Here is a 19,664-nt window from a genome sequence, read left to right as displayed (position 1 = left end):
ACTATATATTTCCATTTATTATAAGGTTAATTTTTTTTGCTTCACATATTTTGGCAAATGGTTTAAATATTTTCTTCATATTTTTTATTGTTAGATGTTTTCATGCTTTCTGAACTGGAAAATACATGATCAATTTGTGGGTGAAAGTTTTCAGGATTAGTACTGATTTCAGGATTTTCAGTCTTCATTTTGAGGTTTTTTTCTTTTCACTATAGAGATGAGAAATTGCAAGCAATGTTTCAGGATTTTCAGTTTGTACAACATTCACCCATGTAAATTAACTACATTAATAATTAAAATTCAGCTCCCTAGTTCTGTCATAATGGGTAGCCCTTCACTGGCTTATTTCTGTTACTCATACAAGCACCCAATGGAACAAATTACTCAGTTTTGTATTTTTACATACATGAATGATGATATACAGAAAAGTATTATCTCCCCCCCCCCAATATATGTTCTTCTTGTTTCAACCATGAAAAAGTATGCTTTTATCATGGACATGTGTAAACCCAGTGTGCTTTATTTCGCAATAAATCATAAATCCCAGCACAAACAACAAACATAACAAAGTGTAATAAGTGTTTTTGCCTTTTTTTTAAATATTAAATGCCTTTTTATTATTTACTATCATTTTTTCCATCTTGCCAAATATAAATTCAGGGTGTTAATTCCCTACTAAATTGTGGATGCAAGCACTTATTGAAGTATTTTCAAAGAGTTTCTTTTCCCCTTTTAATCCTTATCATTAAAACCAACATCTTTTTGAGACTTTCAAAGAATGATATACATTTTAACCCTGCCCTGTGTGAACCTAGGTTCCCCTTTCCTGAGTGAGTTGTGGATGCCAGCACATATTGTGGCAAGGTGGCGTGTATTGTGTTTACGTGGATAGACACTGGCCATGCAGCCATTGACCAGGGTCAGTCTGCGGCCACCACATTCACAGAGGGATTTACCATCCGCCATTGTGTGTATCACCCGCCTTACCTGTGTATGGGGAGAGATCAGATTTTTTATAGTACATACGTGTGATGGTGGTAGGCTAAGTATGTAATGATATTCGGTTTATTATGTTAGTTGATTTTGAAATTTTACTCAAATTGAAAATGTAATATTTGGGCCTGTTTTAGGAGAAAGGTAGCTGAAACAGGAATTAAATTTGAAAAAAAAATAAGCATTTGCAGATGATAAACTTCTGTAGCTGTAATGCTGGGCATGTGTATGTAGCAGGGTTAAAAATCACAATGATAAGCTAGGATTGGCAGTTTTAATACTCACTGTATGTTGTATTTTCTTGTGGTTTCAGTATGAAGAAAGATTGATTATTGTTTTGTTGAACCACGCCCTTGTAAAAGGCAGTAAGACTAATGGTATAATTGGACTGTACATGTGCTCAGGGAATTCCCCCAGACACATCGCCATAAGCTCTATAGAGTTTGATTAATGCATGTTAATTTAATTGTTGTATAACTGTACATGTCTGGGTTTGTAGGTCAGCTTGCCTGGCATAGGGAAGTGCACAGTCTGAAGTCGAGAAGTCTTCAGGTAAAATGAACTGCTTCTCCCCAGACTATTCGCTTTATTTAATCTCAATATTTGATCAGTTTTCTTTAGTAAGCAAATATGCCCAGGGTTGGATTACTAGCATAAGAAGATTAAAAAATGTGGCTTTCACTCTCCTCTTTCCAAAAAAGCAAATTGATTTTACCCATTCTGGTGTGGGTATTTTGCAGATACCTGACGAGGAAACAGTTGGCCTATATGCTGTGGGGATATGTGCATTGCACTTTAAAGAAATGGTTGTATACAAAATCTGTCTTTCCTTAAATCATCCTTTTTCAATGTAGAAAGTCTTTGTTTAAAACCCAATGGCTTGTTACACCCTTTGAAAAAAAAATGACAATATATCACTAAAGTTTTCACTTGCGGAAAGCATAATTTTCCTATCAGCTGCATTTTATTTAATTATTTTATTTATTTAATTTACTTAATTAATTAATTAGTTTATTTATTATCAATTACCACATCTATAATGATTTAAAATCATGGAATATCTAACCAATTTTAATCAAAGCTGCATGAAATCATAAGGGTCCCAGTGCAGTTTAAGACATGGAATGGGACAAATTGGAGAAGCTTTCTGAGAGAAACATCTAAAGCACTTTGGTTAGAGAAATGTCCAGAGTAAGTGGGACTGTGGTTCACCATGCATGCCTGTGGGTGTTGAAGTACCCATTAATACTTCCTCCTGATTTATGTCTAGTAATAGTCTCTCTCTCTCTCTCTCTCTCTCTCTCTCTCTCTCTCTCTCTGTTGAAATTAAAATATTGTTTGAATGATTCAGTGCATAACATGAACTTTTTTTCTGCATTTTGGTTCTTGAAGATTTATAGTTTTAAATGTATTTTGTTTCTGACATCATTTGCTTGATGAACTACTGATACACTGTTTGAATTAAAAAATGCAAAAACAAAAGGATTTGTAAAGAAAAAAAAACATATCAGAACATGCAACATAAAAGAGTATGTCTGTGTAAATGACATAGAATTCCAATTTGCACCATGTTATACAGAAGTGTACCCCCATGTGTTCTGTTTTTAGTAGTTGCATGTAGGAGTTTGGCAGAGAAGGTCTGTCCACTCTCCTTTTACTGCATGTGTTTCTACAGAGTTCACACAGGGAACACATCGGGTTCAAATAGAGAGCACCTGCAGAGAAGCCACGGGGAGGTACACAGGGCTTGGAACATGTTCACTTAATGATATTTTCTCATCTCTGATTTGCCTCTCGTATTTTTCTATGAGTCACAGAAAGAGGGGTGGGGAGGAAGGGGGAGAACTGCACGTGTATTTTTTTTTTACATGAGGTGGATGAGGATGTTTTTACTTATGAATTGCAAATCAAATTCTGTCATTCATTTGCCTAATATTGATAAAATATTAATTTTTGATTGGTTTGCTTCTTGTGAAATATTTGATTTTGATTGATTTTTAATTTTTTTTTTTTTTTTTAATCGTGAATCTGATTTTCATTGTTTCTTTTTGGCACTTTGTCTGGACTTACTTTTGCATTTATGCAGATGAAACAGGTCTCCAGCAAAATATTTGACTGTACTTGTATTTTGTAGACACATTTGAATTCTCCACCAAATTTTGTATTTGTAACAGCAAGCATGGCGCACAAGCTGCTCTATTACATCACCTGCTCTGTAGGAAACCTTCATATCATTGGCTGATATTTGAAAGTCTGTTGATATTCTAACCAATGGGTGTGTAGTTTGCAGTGCGTGATTCATAAGATAGTCCTGCAGTGGGATGGGATGTTTACTGAGGTTCACTTAAGTTGGGAGGAATTTGATGCCGGTTACTACTTTTGAATTTATTTGGTCACAGCAATATTTGGGCTAGCTCTGTCTGTTGTATATACACAGGTGAGGTTTTGTAGATATATAAGATTTGTTGTTAGTCAGTGTCTTAAAGAAAGCTTTTAATACTTTTTGGTTACTAGAATATTCAGCAGAGAGGGGAAATGTGTGTTTATTGTTAGCTTAATTTTCATCAAATAATGATTAAAGTGGAAAAGGAGGTTAGAGTTGTATATATTAACAAAACCTCCTTTGAAATGTGTGCTTGAATATATATACCCTTGATGTGATAGAAGTGCAGTAAATTCCTAAATATTTATAAGTTAACTTGATGCTGGTGAAAAGTTAGTGGGTACACATCTGTTAGTGGATATTGTTGTCTCCTAATATTGTCTTCTGTTTCAAATTATTTCCAGGGGTTTAATTCTTTTAATGAAATTTAGTCTACTGTACTATAAGATAAATCTATGGCAGTCCACAAAATAAAAGTTAATATGCGTCTGAAGTATTAGCTATCTCTTTCTTGTAATAAAACAGGCACAGCAGTTTATATTTGGACTACTACATTAACTGATTTATCTTATTTTACTCTGAACTTGAAATAAAAAAAAGAGAGAGCATAAATTAAGTGATAAACTGTATGAAATAATTATTGAAATGATTCCAGATAATATCATTTCTGATAATAAATTAAGTGATAATAAACTGTATGAAATAATTATTGAAATTATTCCAGATAATATCATTTCTGGACTCCATTTAGAATAATAATTCTAATAATTCTAGCCATTATTTTCTTAACTAAATCAGGGGACTACTCAACCACAATAACAACAAATATCTTCTCTGCATTTGTCAAAAATACATTTGTGTTTAGTTCAGATACCTATTCACACCCCCAACTCCAAGGACCACATCTTATAGAAAATAGCTTATTTGACAAAGCTTCACTATTACACATTTAAAAAATAATATTCTTTAATTTTGTGTGTGTGTGATCAAGTTTGTTAACCTAAAAATAGTGGTTCAAAATGGAAAAAAATTGAAGTGAGTAAATAGATTATTAAATGATAAATTACTTAATGCATTAATAATTAAATAATTATTTAATGAAATGATTAGTTGGATGAATGAATAAATGACTATGAATCAAACCTAAATGCCATGAAGCTTAAACAAAGTGAAAAAAAATTCAAATTGTTCCAACTAGCAAAATATTTACCTTAATTATATCCATTTTATGATGATTCCTTTATAACATCCAGACACAATCTTGGCAAAGAGAAAAACATTGTTTCGTAAGACTTACACAAGTGCAGAGGAAGATAACAAACACCTTAACCAAATGACCTATATATCTATTTCTTGTTGACTACTGTGTCAAAAGAGAAATCTAACAAGAAAAATACTTAAAATAAGATACTCACATGCACCAATTTTTTTTTTTTTATTAAAATGATGACAGACCTTTAATACTTAAATTTTGATTTTGCTAGGTGGGTGCAATAACATGTTAAATAAGGAAAAAATTTGGATGTGGATTAAAAGAGTTTTAATAGATACAGCAGACTGAAATATGTTTCAAAAACTTTAAGGATATGATTAATTTATAAAGAAGGGAATCACATGTAAGAATATGATCAGTTAATAATCAGTTTTTAAATAGCAGAGTTACTTTATTTCAGCTTAGCTGATTTTAATGATAAAACTGTACCAAGATGTCTGTCCACTACTACCTGTGACCTTTGACTATTTACAAAGCGGAAATCTTTGGGCATAGCTGTGTTTTGACCTGTGAAGATCTCACTTGGTAGACTTAATAATGCAACTATTTGACTCTTGTACCTATTTTGTGATTTGGTGATAGAATAAAGAAATTCAAATTTAAAGAGCAGAAAACTGGGGAGCATAGATATAATAGTTTTTTTTTTACCTCTGAGCTTCAGATCCAAATAGAGCATGCATTAGCATTCTTGTTTACTTATTTATTTATCTATTTTTTCCATAATCTCTCTGACATGTCTATGTTTGATAAATAAGTAAATAACTTAGTAAATTAATCAATTGAATGAAAAAGAAAACCAGTATCTTTAAATGTTTACTTCTGTTCCTGACCAGCCCCGTGTCTGGTTCTCCTCCTCCTCCCTAGCCACTCTGTGCTTTATGGGTCTGTGAGCTCAAGGACCAGGTGGGAGGAGAAGACCTCTTTAAAGTAATTACTCTGACCACAGATTACACAGCTTACCCTGTAATTATCACACAAACCAGAGTAATCCACTTAAAGTCACTGCAATTATGGTGTAACAGTGGGTGAACTATGGAGATCTAATGCACTTAACAGACTGTGTATGTAAACTGCTTGGGTAAATTGCTGTGACCACATGTTACATAACTAAGCCTGTAATTATGATGTAACAGTGAGATACCTGTGTGATTATGCTGTAACTAAGTGTAAACCTATTAGTTTGGCTAAAGGATAGCACCACAGTTTTGTCTGGGAGTTCTGTCTGTCTGATGCAGTTTTTCTTTTCTTTTTATTTAATTTATTTTGTTCTTAATTTTATCTGTTTTAAAACATACATTTTTGACAATTGGTTGGAATAACATTGTTAATAAGAAAAGCTTTACTTTAAAAGCTGACAAACTTCATGATTTAATTGAATATAAAATTAATTTAGAATAAGTGTTTGAGTATATGTATTGAAATGAAAAATAAAAAATAAGATGCAAAGTGAAAATAAATACAACTTAAATATTTCTTTTAAACATTTTAAAGTTGCTTAAATAAGTTAAAAACAAGATGCAGCAGCAAACAATTATAATAATTATTATAATAATTTTTTGGCAAATATTTTGTTGAAATAATTTCATACCAATATTAAGACTGGTGCTATTCAGAAACATTAAATTTGAAGAAAGGAAAATGACCAAACTAATTTGAGAAAAGCACCTTTTTCCTTGTTGCATGTGATGACATAGCTGAGAGCATGTTCCTGAGAATACATCAAGGCATGCCAGACTGATGGATTGGATAGACTCCTACATCTTTTTTTTTTTCCTGGGATAGAATCCAAAATTCCCAGACAATGATTTTCCTTATCTAGGAAACTGCTTCTCAACATCAAGAAGATAGAGACTAGGATGGAAACCATGAGTGAGAATTTGGTCATGGAAAGTTTTATCTTAAAAACAGGTCTTGCGCCCCCAACTTGGTTATCATATTGCCAGATTTTTTTTTTTTTGTACTCATTTCATGTTAAACTAATAAAAAAGAATATGTTTTTAGTCATAATAAAGAAGGCTATGTGATTTGTTTAGTATCAATGGTTATTGCTTAGCTGAAACTATATTTATTTTTACATATATTTCAAACCAAAATTGTCCTGACTTTTAAATGCAAATGCAAGTGAAATGATCTTTAAAAATGTTTTATAGAATTGCTATACCCTTAGATCAGATGGAAAAATATTTTAATAGCTTATTATTATTATTTAATGATATGAAAGAAAATGATTTGCTCAGATTTTTCTGTTTGCACCACAGCAGTTTAATAAATAATCTTTGTAGCTGTTTTTGGATATGTCCAAATAATTTATGAAATTCAAGTAATTATACTTTGAAAATCAGCAGCTTAAATACATATTTACTGTATTTGAATGATAGAGTCAAGATTTTATCCTTATTTGTGGTTTTTTCTTCTTTTCCATCACGAAAAATGATTTGACCGTATCTCTAGTCTTCAGTTGCATTTTGTTTGATAATCCACTTGTTTCCTGGTTTATGAAGTAGCAGGCACTGTTGCTGTGGAAACTTAACAGTATCGTCGTACTTTCTGACTAAGAGGTGACTTTGAAAACTTCCAGCATCCATTGGGACACGGAGAAGACCTCTTGGGTCTGTCTCTACTTAAACATAGCTTTAAGTTCTGTGTGTCTGCAGTCTGGCACTCTGTTCAGACCTAATCAATGTCTCTGTGTGTGCTGAGATTGATGCCAAGTTATTTCCCTTCTTTAGCAGGTGTGGGATCTTGCCATAACATTCTCTGAATACCCAGACAGCTTTTATACTAAAATTTAGGCTAGGCTTATCTTGTGTTACTTGATGCTGTATCAGTGAGTAAGATAGATCTCTTTCACTTCCAGAAATGCTCTCCATTTGCAATTATCTGTTTAGTCTTATGTCTTATTTATATAAAATTTGAATAAAATTCTCAAACTAAGCTACATGATGAATATCATATGAGGAAATAAAATACTTGGAATATATTTTATTATATAGAAAAAGTGATAATAATCTGCTTTGATTGATGTGAATTAAGTGAATTTTGTAATGTGCTACTCATTTGATGTACATATTATATACCTTTGATTTGGAATGTTTTTATTATAATTTGCAAATACATTTTTTCCACATTTGGGAATAATTTTGATTATAATGTTATTTAAAAAAAAATGACAACAATGCATGGGAAATTCTAAGAAAAAATTAATTGAAAGTGGTAGAGTTAAAATGGATCTACAGCTTTATTTTACCTATAGAAATCATTTTAATAGGTACATTTTAGGGATTTTTAAGCATTCAAGATAGAGACGAAACAAGTCTTTTAAAACACTTGTGTCTGGTTGCAAAACCATGTTGAAAGGAATAATCCTGAAGTATGATTTTAATCCAGATATGTGTTGGAAGTTCATTATGTGGTTAAGATAAAAAAAAAATCATAATTTCAAGACAATAAATTGTCTTGAAATTTTGGAAGTGGACATGAAGCCATTTCTCGAAATTTGTCCTGTGAATTGCACATGTTTATCTTTTTTCCCTTGAAATTGCCAAGGTATTTTGTTATTAATAATAAACTGAGACTGAAAAACAAAAGCTATATCTTGTGAAAAATGCAATAAATTGTTTGTAAATGAATTGGCAGTCGTATTTATACATTAAATGTTAAGAAGGCGCAACATATTTCCTGGCTTTGTTCATAGTTATGTTAGAGTTTATTATCATTACCAAGGTCAAAAGGTCTGTCTACAGGGCCCTCACAGAACATAAAATGTGATTTTTGCCATTTCATTGTACTACATATTGAATCTTTCTTTCTTTTGACCTAATCAATTATGAAGCATGCAAACAGAGAAGGAAGTGAGGGCATTTCTTCGTGACAAAAATTAGGCATGCTCTGCTGGACTCTTAACGCTTGTGGTTCATATGCCAAAGACTTGTCTTGCTCGGTAGGTGGGTTTAATGAAGAAAAGTTGGCCAGTGCTTTCTTATGCAGCAGGGTAAGGTTTCAGTATGCCAGTTCAGTGATCATGACCTGTGGTCCACTATGGTTGAGACAGGTTTACTCTGCATAAGCAAGAAATATCAGCCAAGTGGAAAATTGGTCATCATTGTTTTGTTAGTTGGACAGTGCCCCCACCTGGTGTCCAGTTGGCCAACAATCCCAGCAATTCCCCTCAGTATGGACATATTGTTTCATTTAAGTTGACGAACTAGCTTTATTCTTTGAAGATTTTTTTTTTTTTTTTTTTTTTTTTTTTTTTTTGTAAATTCTGAATAATTCAGTGAGATCTATTGCTTATCGATTTATGAACAATATTGCTAAAAAGTATAGGGAGCAGCACTGGTGGCATATTGGCCCTTAGTCTGGATAAGAAGCATCATCAAGGATTATAAAGATTAGGAAAATAAGAACTTGTCCAAGCTGCATTCTGCCATTGTGTTGGTTTTGGTCTGTTTGCTGCAGGTATATCAGGCAACTCCACATCACTAAGGTTTAATGTGTTCAGGTTTCATCTACAGTTCACTACTGAATGTGAATAACCCTTAAGTACTATCGAGGGCAGAATTTTTGAGAGAGAAAGAATAAATTTGAGTTGAAAAGTCTGTACCCTGTGATCTTGGATATGGCAAGAAAGTCATTACTGCTTGAGTGCTATTTTACACATTTGTTATCCAAGGTTTGGGCCAGACAGCCATTAAGTATTTAAGTCCTTGAATAAGCATGTCATGTTCTGGAACTTCTTAAAATGTATTTTAGATAACCATTGTTAGTTTGTTATATGGGTAGACCTTGATGCCCAGTACAAGATTAAGCGTGCTAGGTTTCTGCTAAATTAATTGCATGGCAATCTGAAGCAATGGCAGTGCTTTTGTGTAAAATTAAGCATATTTTTGTCATTGGAGTTGGTTTTAGGTATTGGGAAAGAATATTTTTTGATTTGTCTGAAAAATAAAAGACTGCTGTTTTGTAAGAAGGCTGTTACAGTACCTTGCTAAATTACTTTTGTATTGTCTTTATTTTTCTACATTATATTTTTTATGGAAACTGTGGACAGGCTTTTCAAAAACATGTTTCAATTTTGTTTAAAATGGCTCCTCTTAACATAGCTCTGGATTCCTCTCACTGCTTGTGGCTATGAAAAACATGGTTTCTCTACCCATGGTCCTAGTTCCTTCCTCACTGCAGGGTTTGGTTTCACTGAAGAACTATAGCCTGAAAATGGGTCTTAATTTGTGAACCAATCATTTGGTTCAAAATAGATCTGTATTAATATAGCCCCTGCTATAAAATGTGCACAATATCTCAGCAGACTACTGCTGCTTTGGATGAAGTACACTTATTGTGGTCTTTTTTTTCAATTTAATTTAATTTAGTTTTATTTTATTTTATTTTTGGGGTGGTGGGGGGGGGGGGGAGTAGAGATCTTTTGTGAAATTGATCCCAGTTTGTTTTGGAGAACATTGTTTGTCTACTGATGGCCATGGTTCCTTCCTCTCTGCTGGTAGTTTTGGAGGACCTCCACCCATTTCCATGGCTCTCTCCCCACTGGGGGTACAGGGCAAGGTGTGTCCACTCATGACCATGGTTCCCTTTTCATTGCTGGTTGTTTTGGAGGACATGGTGTCTCTACCCATTTCCATGGTTCCCTCCTCATTGCTGGCAGTTTGTTGCAATGACTGGCCCACATTGCTGGCTTATTTTACCTGGAGGAAGGACTTTTATTTTTAACTTTTTTGTTCAAATTCACACAAATTTTATGCAGTAGCTAATTATATATAGATAGGCATTTGTCATATGTGCTATTGTCGTATAATTGTTGTAATAGATTAAACTTTGTGTTTTGGAAGAGCATGTTATAAGGGATTGGGAGAAGGTTGGTTTACTTAATGCTTTTGAATATCAGTGTAAAGTATGAAGGCAGTCTTCAAGAAGTGTCACACACTGATGATGTATATTGGAACTGATGATCCAATAGCAAAGAGGAAACTAGATGGTGCCCCCATCTGGTGGCCAATTCAGACATGAATGGAGCATTGCAATGGTACCAAGAAGGCATTATTTATCAGGCATTCTGATCATAGGATAAAATATGAAGGCTATGGTAAAATTGAAGATCACTGAAATCTTCATCAAACTTATTGATCTTACAGAATTATCATATAAGAATTTTTCAAATAAATATATTTTTCTTTGCTATATAGGACAAGGTACAATGGTTGGTGAGCAAGATGGGCATTGTTGCTCTATAAGGAAATAAATTATTGCTTTATGATAATTTAGCACAAATTTGAGCTAGCTAGTTACAGCAACTTAATATGCACTGACCCTTCCCATTGGCCACTTTTAAGTAGTTTAAAAGTGATATGCTGATTTTTCAGTATGAACATACAGACATCCAGTGCCCTTAAGCTTTGGTATTGGAGTCTGTGTGTGTACTTGCATGCACGTGTGTGTGTGTGCGCATACATGTGTGAGTGTGTGCCTGTCTGGTGATTGGTTGATATAATAAGGTTTTGATAGAAAATTATAACACTTATATTGTTACAGATTTATGAAGTATGGTCACATTTGAAGTCTGAAGAATATTTGTTTTATGAAAATGTAATTGTGGGTGAGGACTTGTTCTAGAGCTTAGTTGGATTTTGCTTGGTATCTAGTTTGAAGATTTAGCATGATGCATTCATGATGTTGTTTGCTTGGATGTTCCCTGGTGGTTATATGTTCACATACAACTGTGACTAATTTTTGTAAATTTTCTTTTGCTTTGGAATTATGCTGTGAGAATCCCTTGTATTCAACATATTTAACTACCACTGTCATTGCTACTGTTCTGTTATCATCAGAGTATAACTGATTCAAGCAAACGTGTGTTGTCTAGTAGTTCACAACAGTTGCTGGGGGGCCTTAGGGGAAATCCTGGTCTGCTGTCAGTAGGGGGGAGGCTTATTTGTACCTAAAGGGCCCTGACTTCATAGTGTTTCTTTACAGCAAATGAAATGTTCGTTTTACAGTCTGTTACATTACATTAAGCTGTTACTTTTGTTTGATAGTATTTGGTTAGCTTTTATTGCAGGAGCTTTAAGTTAGAATATTACCTTTATGTTATCTTTATATTACCTTTATGTCTGTCTGGCCCTTGTTATTTTTTCTTAACTGGGATCAAGGTTTGGCTGGTTTTCGTGCCACTTAAGCTTAATACAACAACTGTATTCACACAATGCTATACCTTTTGTTCATTGAATTGAAAATATATTCATTTTATGTCATAGTTTGGGTAACTTTTATGCATTTTTGAGTATTGTTTTGAAAGATGTTAAATTTAAAGATTTTAAATTTTGCGGAAACATAAAGGCCAGTTGTCCCTGCAGAGTTGATACGAAATATGGTGCCAAAAGGCATAAGGAATGGTTAGTTATAGAAAGTGCAGGCAAGGGTTCTCACTTCACATACCATGCGAAGCACAAACAACTAAGATGACCTAATAGAATCAAGTTCTTTAAGCCAATAGGAAGGCCGTGCATCTTAACTGCGGGCTAGTCTATGAACATATTAGATTTCTGAGCATGTTCTCTCCTGAGTGTGCTCTATCAATGTCTTTGTGTGAGGAACCTGGCATAATAACCTTTTTTATCAGCGCAGGTAAGGTTTTGCTTGAAGTTATATGTATATTTGATTGTAGACTGCCTCCCAAGGCAGCAGACGTGACCCAGTCATGGAGTAACATTATGCGATTAAAATGACAGGCAGGCTGGAGACTGGATTTAAAATGATAACCTGGGAAATGGTGTTTTTACAGTTAAAGTAGGGGTGAGGGCTTTGTGCTGCCACTGCAGTTCCACAGCCGTGCAGGGGTTACAAGTGACCTGCCTTGGTTGTGGCATGTGCACTTGTTTAGTGGATTGGAGAAATATTTTCTAAAATATTAAGCTCCTTCCGTTGAACAAGTTGTTCATTTCTTTGACGTAATAAAATGGGGCAGGCTTGGTACCATTAAAAGGAAGGCATTCCTTGCATGCTTTTTCATGTAGCCGGTGTGATATCCAAGATGGCGTCTTAGACATGCTCATTGAGTTTCCATCCTGATTAGAGCTGACCTTGCCGCTGTAACTTGTCTTGAAGAGATAGATGATTAAACATTACATTGGGTACTCATATAAGACATTAAGAGCTTAAGGAGGGAAAGGGGCAACCTAGATTTGGATCAGAGCCAGCATTTGAACAATGTGTCTCAGTTAACTGGTGTGTTTCTCTCGCGAGCACATGGAAGCGAGAACAAAGAATAGACGAACGTATTTATGTGGTAAAATGCAGCATGTTTACAGATTTTGTTTTAAAAAAAGAATAAAGCTGTCTGATTTAGATACGAGTACCAGATATGCTCCCTTTGATAACGGAATCTTAATCAGAACACCAGACGGGTATGTGCAGTGTTTAAACAAGTCAAGAAAGCCAAGTGGCAATATGGCGGAAGGGTGTGTGACTAGATTTAAGATTCCACCATTTTGAATACAGTTATGTTGATGATGCTCGAGGTGGTGTTGAAAGGAACTAGTACAGACACAATCATTAGACAATATATAATTTAAGGCCTTCACTGTATGACGTTATATTGAAGTTGCATCATTAATGAAAGAAATTAGTAGCATGTGACGGGGATATAGAGAGTGAAATGTATTCAGGTATGACGTGTTCAGGTCTGGCAATGGGTTAGAGAGTACGGCGCAGGCGCAGTCATTTTGAACCACCTTTTCTTGTCTGAAAACCTTTACTGATCAGAGACGACAGTGAACATGCCAACTTCTCTAACCCTCTTGGTACCAACTAGGCTCAAATGGATGAAACGCCGTGCAGTGGAAAGAGTGCAGCAGGTACTGTGGGGGAGTTTGGACTATGAGTTCCAAAAGACTAGGGACTTGTGCTAGAGCTTAGTTGCATTTCGTTTAGCATCTAGTTTGAAGATTTAACATGATGCATTCATGATGTTGCTTGCCCGGATGTTCCCGGGTGGAACGTGCGTGGCATCATGGCGTATCATAAAGACACGCCGCGCAGGTGTTCGCACAGATTTTTCGTGTTTTTTGTTCAAGGGATGTTTGGAATATATTTGGAGCTTTTTTTCAAGTGATTATTTCATATTGAGATAAGTTCAATCATAGAGCTGAGAACAAGGCATTTCGGGGATATTTTTTCCTAGCACATAAGTAAATTGTTGACCATTTAGGAGGCAGAACAAAGGACTTGATCACTGAAGTGCCAGGTGTTTGATCAACTAATGTCCAGGAATTATTTTGAAGTAGTGAGCCATTTGTTAGTTCCATCTTACTATTTCTTTTCTAAAGTTTTCAAGGATAATATTATAGTAGGACCATGAAATATTATACAATTTTGTTGCATGGGGCAATTGATTCCTGACTTCCTGATATATATATTTCTTTTTTTTTTTTGGTCATATTTTGGTTTTTAAAAAATGATAACCAAGCCCCTTTCTATGCGGTTATTTGTGTTACACAAAGTGTATCTAAAATGGCTGCCCGAGTCCAAACATCACTTTATTATTGCATTGCTATTTATGAAAGGATATGTTTGGTTTTATATGCTATATTGTCTTGTGGAATGTTTATACACATACTAGACTGCAGCAATGCATATCTTTGTGTTACCCAAGTGCTTTGTTTCACAGCAGTTGAATTTGTATTTTAACATCTAAAGGAATGCATTGTTGTTCTCTTTAGGCCTAGGATAGACGGCATAGTTCCAGTTAACTGAGTATGAATACCTGAGCACAAGGTAGATTGGCTGTCTGTGTTGTGTCTGTGGGTATATTAACTGTAGGTGGTAAAGGTTACGTAGGATTGAGTTGACAGAAAACAATGGTGATAGTTAATGTAGACTTGGCTCTAGGGCAGAAAGAGAGACAAGCGAAGTGTCTGGGTTACCCGTCCTGTGCACTTTGGTTAAGATTAAACCTGGAGATACAAGAATAAACTGGCAATTGACTGCTATTGAAGCTGACTACCACTGATGTAGGCACTCACTCTATTTATTACTTAACCAGATTATATGATGATGTTGCCCTTCTTTATCTGTGAGACCGCAGTTGTCTCTTGATTTGATGATGATGATTACCAGTCAAACCTGTGTGCACTGTCCACCATCTGAATATCCAGCCCCATTATCTAGAGTATTTTATCTCATTCTTTCTTTTTAGAATTAAATGCCAACCTGTCCCTGATAAAACATGCAGGCACACACCCAAACACATGCAAGTAACACTGTTTCAAGATTTTAAATGTTTTACACTGTAAACACATTTTCTAAGAATTAACCATCACTAAACAGTATGGTTTATAAAGTAAGACTTCGCACTGTCTAACATATCCATGTTTTTATTCAATGCTTTTTTATTTTTCAATTGAGAGTTCTGTGTTTTGCATACATGTATGGCCTGTATTTTAAATATCTTTTCTTTTTTGTATTTATAGGTACCTTTGGGAAGAGGGATAGGTACCTTTGGGAAGAGGGTTAAAAGAGACTGGAATGCCTATTGTTGAGAGGCACTTTATGATGGAAAAAAAAGAGAAAAATGAGAAGTGGAAGTACCAGTGGAGATGTTGGATTATGCTGTCTGCGGTTCTGACTAGCCATGTCGCTGCTTATTACCAGTAATGTAATAAAATACAAAGTCCACTCTGTGTTCATATACATTTATAAACAGGGTGATACCCAGGACGTGATAAGAAATGTAGAAGCCAGGGAGAGACACCTCATTGCCAGGACATGCTGACATAGGGTAAATTATTGTGAATTTGCATTTTAAATGAATGAAGGGAAGACACCGTGTAAGTTTTATGAAGGATCACAGGACACACAAACAGGCATGGAGAGACCTTGAAGGAGACTGGGGGAAAAAGGATTTCTGTGTGCATCTGACTAATTCTAGGAAATGTTCTTTTTTTCCCCTGTAAATCACTGGGCATTTCACTCCTTCCCAGAGAATAAGCATATACAATTTGAACAAAAGTCGATACATTTATGTATATTTTATCTCATGAAAAAGAAACACTTTGTAGTGACACAGGTAGAAACAAAGAATGGCGCCATTTTCTGAGGACCCCTTCAATGCCATATACAATTTGCTGGAACATGTGCATTTTCAATGTGAATTATGTCAAACCTATATTGTTTCCCCCTTAAACTAGATCACCTATTTTTGGTGCCAGTGTGCTTTGAGTAAGGTGATTATTATGGAGTTACACAAGATAATATCACATGGACAGCAACTTGTCTGCCTGTACATTGTTCATTGTCAGGCAACACACTGCATGACTTTGTGATCAATGTTTATAGGAGAATTTGTCTTCTAGCTGCTTAACAAATGCATGACCTTGGCGCAAGACTGCTTGCACATGGTGACAAGGCCTTGAGAAAAATGTCTATAAACACTTATCGAAATGCAGAAATAGCAGATTGGCACCAACAAAATTGTTCCTGGATACAAAATTGTTGGATTATGGAAAAAAAATTCCTGCAGACAGGGTTAATCTTGAACAGGCTTAGAAATGCAGAATGATAGGCCTTGAGACTGTACAGAAATAATACAAAAAGCTTCCTGGCCAACAAGGCAGTGGTTGGTGTACACATTTTCTTGGGTAATGCAAAATGGATGGCAATTATGTCTCCCACTGGAACCTAAAAATACCTGTCTCTTACCGTTGAAGTTTACTGGAATCTTGAGCCTGGAGAACTTGTTGACACCCAGCAATTTGGAATTATATGGAAGGAAGCTTTCTAGCAAGTCGTGATATTGTTGTCAAAAAAGAAAGAAATGTGCAGGGGTTTTTCACTAAGTTTGCACTTACACTGTGCATTTCGACCTAGCAATTTTTTAATGAATGTTTTTCTGTTACAACAAATATAAAAGCATTTCTGGTAATCTTTGTATTGGCATACTATCATCCTTGATTTTTTCTTGTGGGCTCCATTGTTTAAGAAAAATAATATGTAACTATTATGTATAACTTTTTGTAGAAAACTGATGCCAGTATGGTTATAGTAAGCTATATGAAGTCACCTTTTATGTGTAATATAGTTTTCCCCATGTCAAAAAGTTGCCCCCTCCCCCTTCAACCCCTACCCCATCCACAATCATTTGTGTTTATTCTAAGTATCACTGAAGAGGAGGGGATAAGTTGTATTGTTGACAAATTGATGTATGGCAAAAAAGTTGTATATCTGTCAGGTGGGGGGGTGTAATTGTTATTCAACAAAGGAATATTTTCTTCTTATCATTTCAGGCAATATCATAGAAGTATGGCAAAATATGGGGCCTGTTTCACAAAAGTGCTTTACTCCAAAAAACTGGTCTGAAATTAATCAAAATTTGAGTCTAATTTCACACTGAATGTAGTCCAATTGAGTGAAGTATTGTGTGGTTATTGGTCTTTTGTGAAACCAGCCTCTGCCACCTATAATTTTGCTATTGTAGAGCAGTAAAACAGTCATATAGATGTGCATGTGGTGTAGAGGTGGGCTTTTTGAGGTACAATTGTATTCACTTGCGTGTGTGTGCTGTGGGTGAATGAGTAAACTAATGAATCAGCTAACCAAACTGCCTCCAGAATTCCTAGTTCATTTGACATTCTATATATATTAACAGTATCGTTTTAAGCTGGTAGTGGTAGTGAATATGAAAGGAACTAAACCTAAGTTCATTCTGGCACATGGAATTTACACCGTATGTTTAACGTGATCTGCACTGGTGAAAGAAACGATTTTAGAAATATTGCTATTTAATCGAATTTTTTCTTCATAACAAACATGTAACATTGTTTTTCACGGATAGTCTTACCTTTATGGCGACATTTTGCCTGTAATCCTGTCATAAACTTGCACCGCTTGGAAATATGCATCATTAACATCTCAATATCATTTACCACATTGAATGGCATTTAGAATATCGGTAACATTGGTTAGTTTTTAAACACGTTTTTAGTTTCAAAAATAGTTATTAGTACACATATTGCGCAAAAGCACTGTTGACAGTACCTTCAGTTAATTTCCATCATGATTTATTTTTTCATTATAATGATTATTGTTTAATTTATTCAGGATAGAAGTTCAATTACTTACTTAACGTAGAAATTCTTGTAGCTTTTACACAGGTCTTGCCTATAGTTACCCGTTGTTCATAGCCTTTTTGATTAGTAAGGATGTGAAGTTAGAAACGGGCCCTAAACGAGACGACCCCCCCCCCCCCCAAACCCAAGATCAAAACGTGTCGTTTGTTCACGCATGGAATGCAAATTAATGTGGATGCTGTTTAGAATGATGTCATTTTTCTCTTTCTTCTGCGAGAATTTTTCCAAAATTGAACAAAATTTTTGTGCTTTAAAAAAGCCCTCCTTTCAGAAATATCAAAAAAGGTGGATAAACGACAATTTTAAGGATGATGTTGATTTGAAGTTGAACACGACCAACAAATTTTGATTTTCGTCTGGAGTTTTAATTCACTTTTCAATACCTCCATCGTGCGACTCAAAAATGTAGATGTGAAGCAGTCACTCTAGGCAAATCGTTTAGTTTCAGTACCCTTGATTCATCCACACTCTGCTTCAGTCATCTGCAGGAGAAAAAAAGCTAATTCCATTAAACGCCTGCATATTAACACTTCGCATGTACTTGCTTATGTACGTATTCTCGTGCTCGAAATGAATATGATGCGTGTGCGTAAAGGACGTGTATTGTTATTAAATCTAGTGCAAAGTGAATCTGCATGAACATACTTACATTCATCAGTATATTTTAGTTTTCACCTTTCATTTCATAACTGTTTAGTACCAGGCCACATAAACCCGTAGATCCGAACTTGTGCCCATTTATGGTCAATCACAAGCTCGTCTCTAGGGGTCAGTGTTGTCATGGAAATGCTACCAACAACTTCAGTTGTATTAGGTGCCGCTGTTGTTAGGGAAGAACGTCTTCGTGTTGTATATTTTCTATAGTAGGACCAAGTACCAGATCCACGGGACCCCATATCTACGTGATTGTCAGGCTGAAGACCATTCTCGACTGCTCTGGTCGGTGGTATGATCTCTACATGGCGTTTGTGTGTCTCAGATTGAGGTAGTAGGTTGTATAGTTCAGAATTACATCAATCATGGAGAAACTGTACAACCTTCTAGCTTTCCCTGAGGCGCGACGTTTTAGAGCCATCTACAGCACCATGCGTTGACGAAACTTTTTGGGAAAGAGTACAACCTTCTTGCTTCCCATACGATTCGACGTTAGACCTCAAACATTGGGACATTGTACGTGGCACTTGATATTCCCTTGGATAAAAAAAGAAAATGAGTGAGATGACTGACTACTAGAGGAGGGTGGCTCATGCTATTTTTTTTTTAAACCGTAATATAGATAGATAGATAACCACAAACCGAAGACCACCCCCGTATGACACTGACAGTATTTAGGAGGAATTGATGTGTGCCGTATCTCAAGGAAAACGAATTTTCCATGGGGATGGATATATTGTGAGCTCTCAGTGTGTTCTTTTCGTATTAGTAGGAGCTAAATTTTTACTGTAGGCGCTTTATAGCAAACGAACTTACGCACACGTGTGTGCAAGGAGATGGGTCTGATGTCAGTGACCCAAACAATGGCGATAAACAACATTAGGAGGAAGACCCAAGGATATGCTCAGTATACCAGACGTGACAATCTGTGGTCGTAATGATCAGCTGTTAGCGAGGTACTTTCAACACGAGACGAGGCATAAGGCAAATTACGATGTACGGAAACAGACCTATACTTATTTCTGTTTATATGTAATTGGGTCAGGAGTGTATTTGCTAGACATTGGCAACCTCTCTCCGGTTCTGTTAATCAAACTGGGCAGAGAAATGCTTGGTAAGGGTAGCTTGTAGTTCAGACACTAAGGAAGCTGTTAGAAAGGAACACTGCTGTAGAGATAGAATAGTTGGGTGTTCAGGTTGATAGACGGGATTTATATTGGTGTCCATC

The 19,664-nt window shown here is 35.3% G+C and overlaps 1 long non-coding RNA gene across 7 annotated transcripts in view; it reads left to right on the top strand.

The window, feature by feature from the left end:
- Positions 1-18,495, top strand: part of LOC147760814 (uncharacterized) — a 98,482-nt gene extending 79,987 nt beyond the window's left edge. For 5 of the 7 annotated variants that reach the window (XR_015335344.1, XR_015335345.1, XR_015335348.1 and 2 more), the window contains one exon: positions 15,128-18,495. This is a non-coding gene — a long non-coding RNA (uncharacterized LOC147760814). The remainder of the gene's footprint in view (positions 1-15,127) is intronic. The other 2 variants (XR_015335346.1, XR_015335350.1) reach the window with 1 other exon arrangement.
- The last annotated feature ends 1,169 nt before the right edge of the window (positions 18,496-19,664 follow it).

This window comes from Lingula anatina, chromosome 7 (assembly GCF_051362555.1).
Source record: "Lingula anatina isolate TDL-2025a chromosome 7, LinAna3.0, whole genome shotgun sequence".
Lineage (NCBI taxonomy): Eukaryota > Metazoa > Brachiopoda > Lingulata > Lingulida > Lingulidae > Lingula > Lingula anatina.
This window is presented reverse-complemented; position numbering and strand designations above follow the sequence as displayed.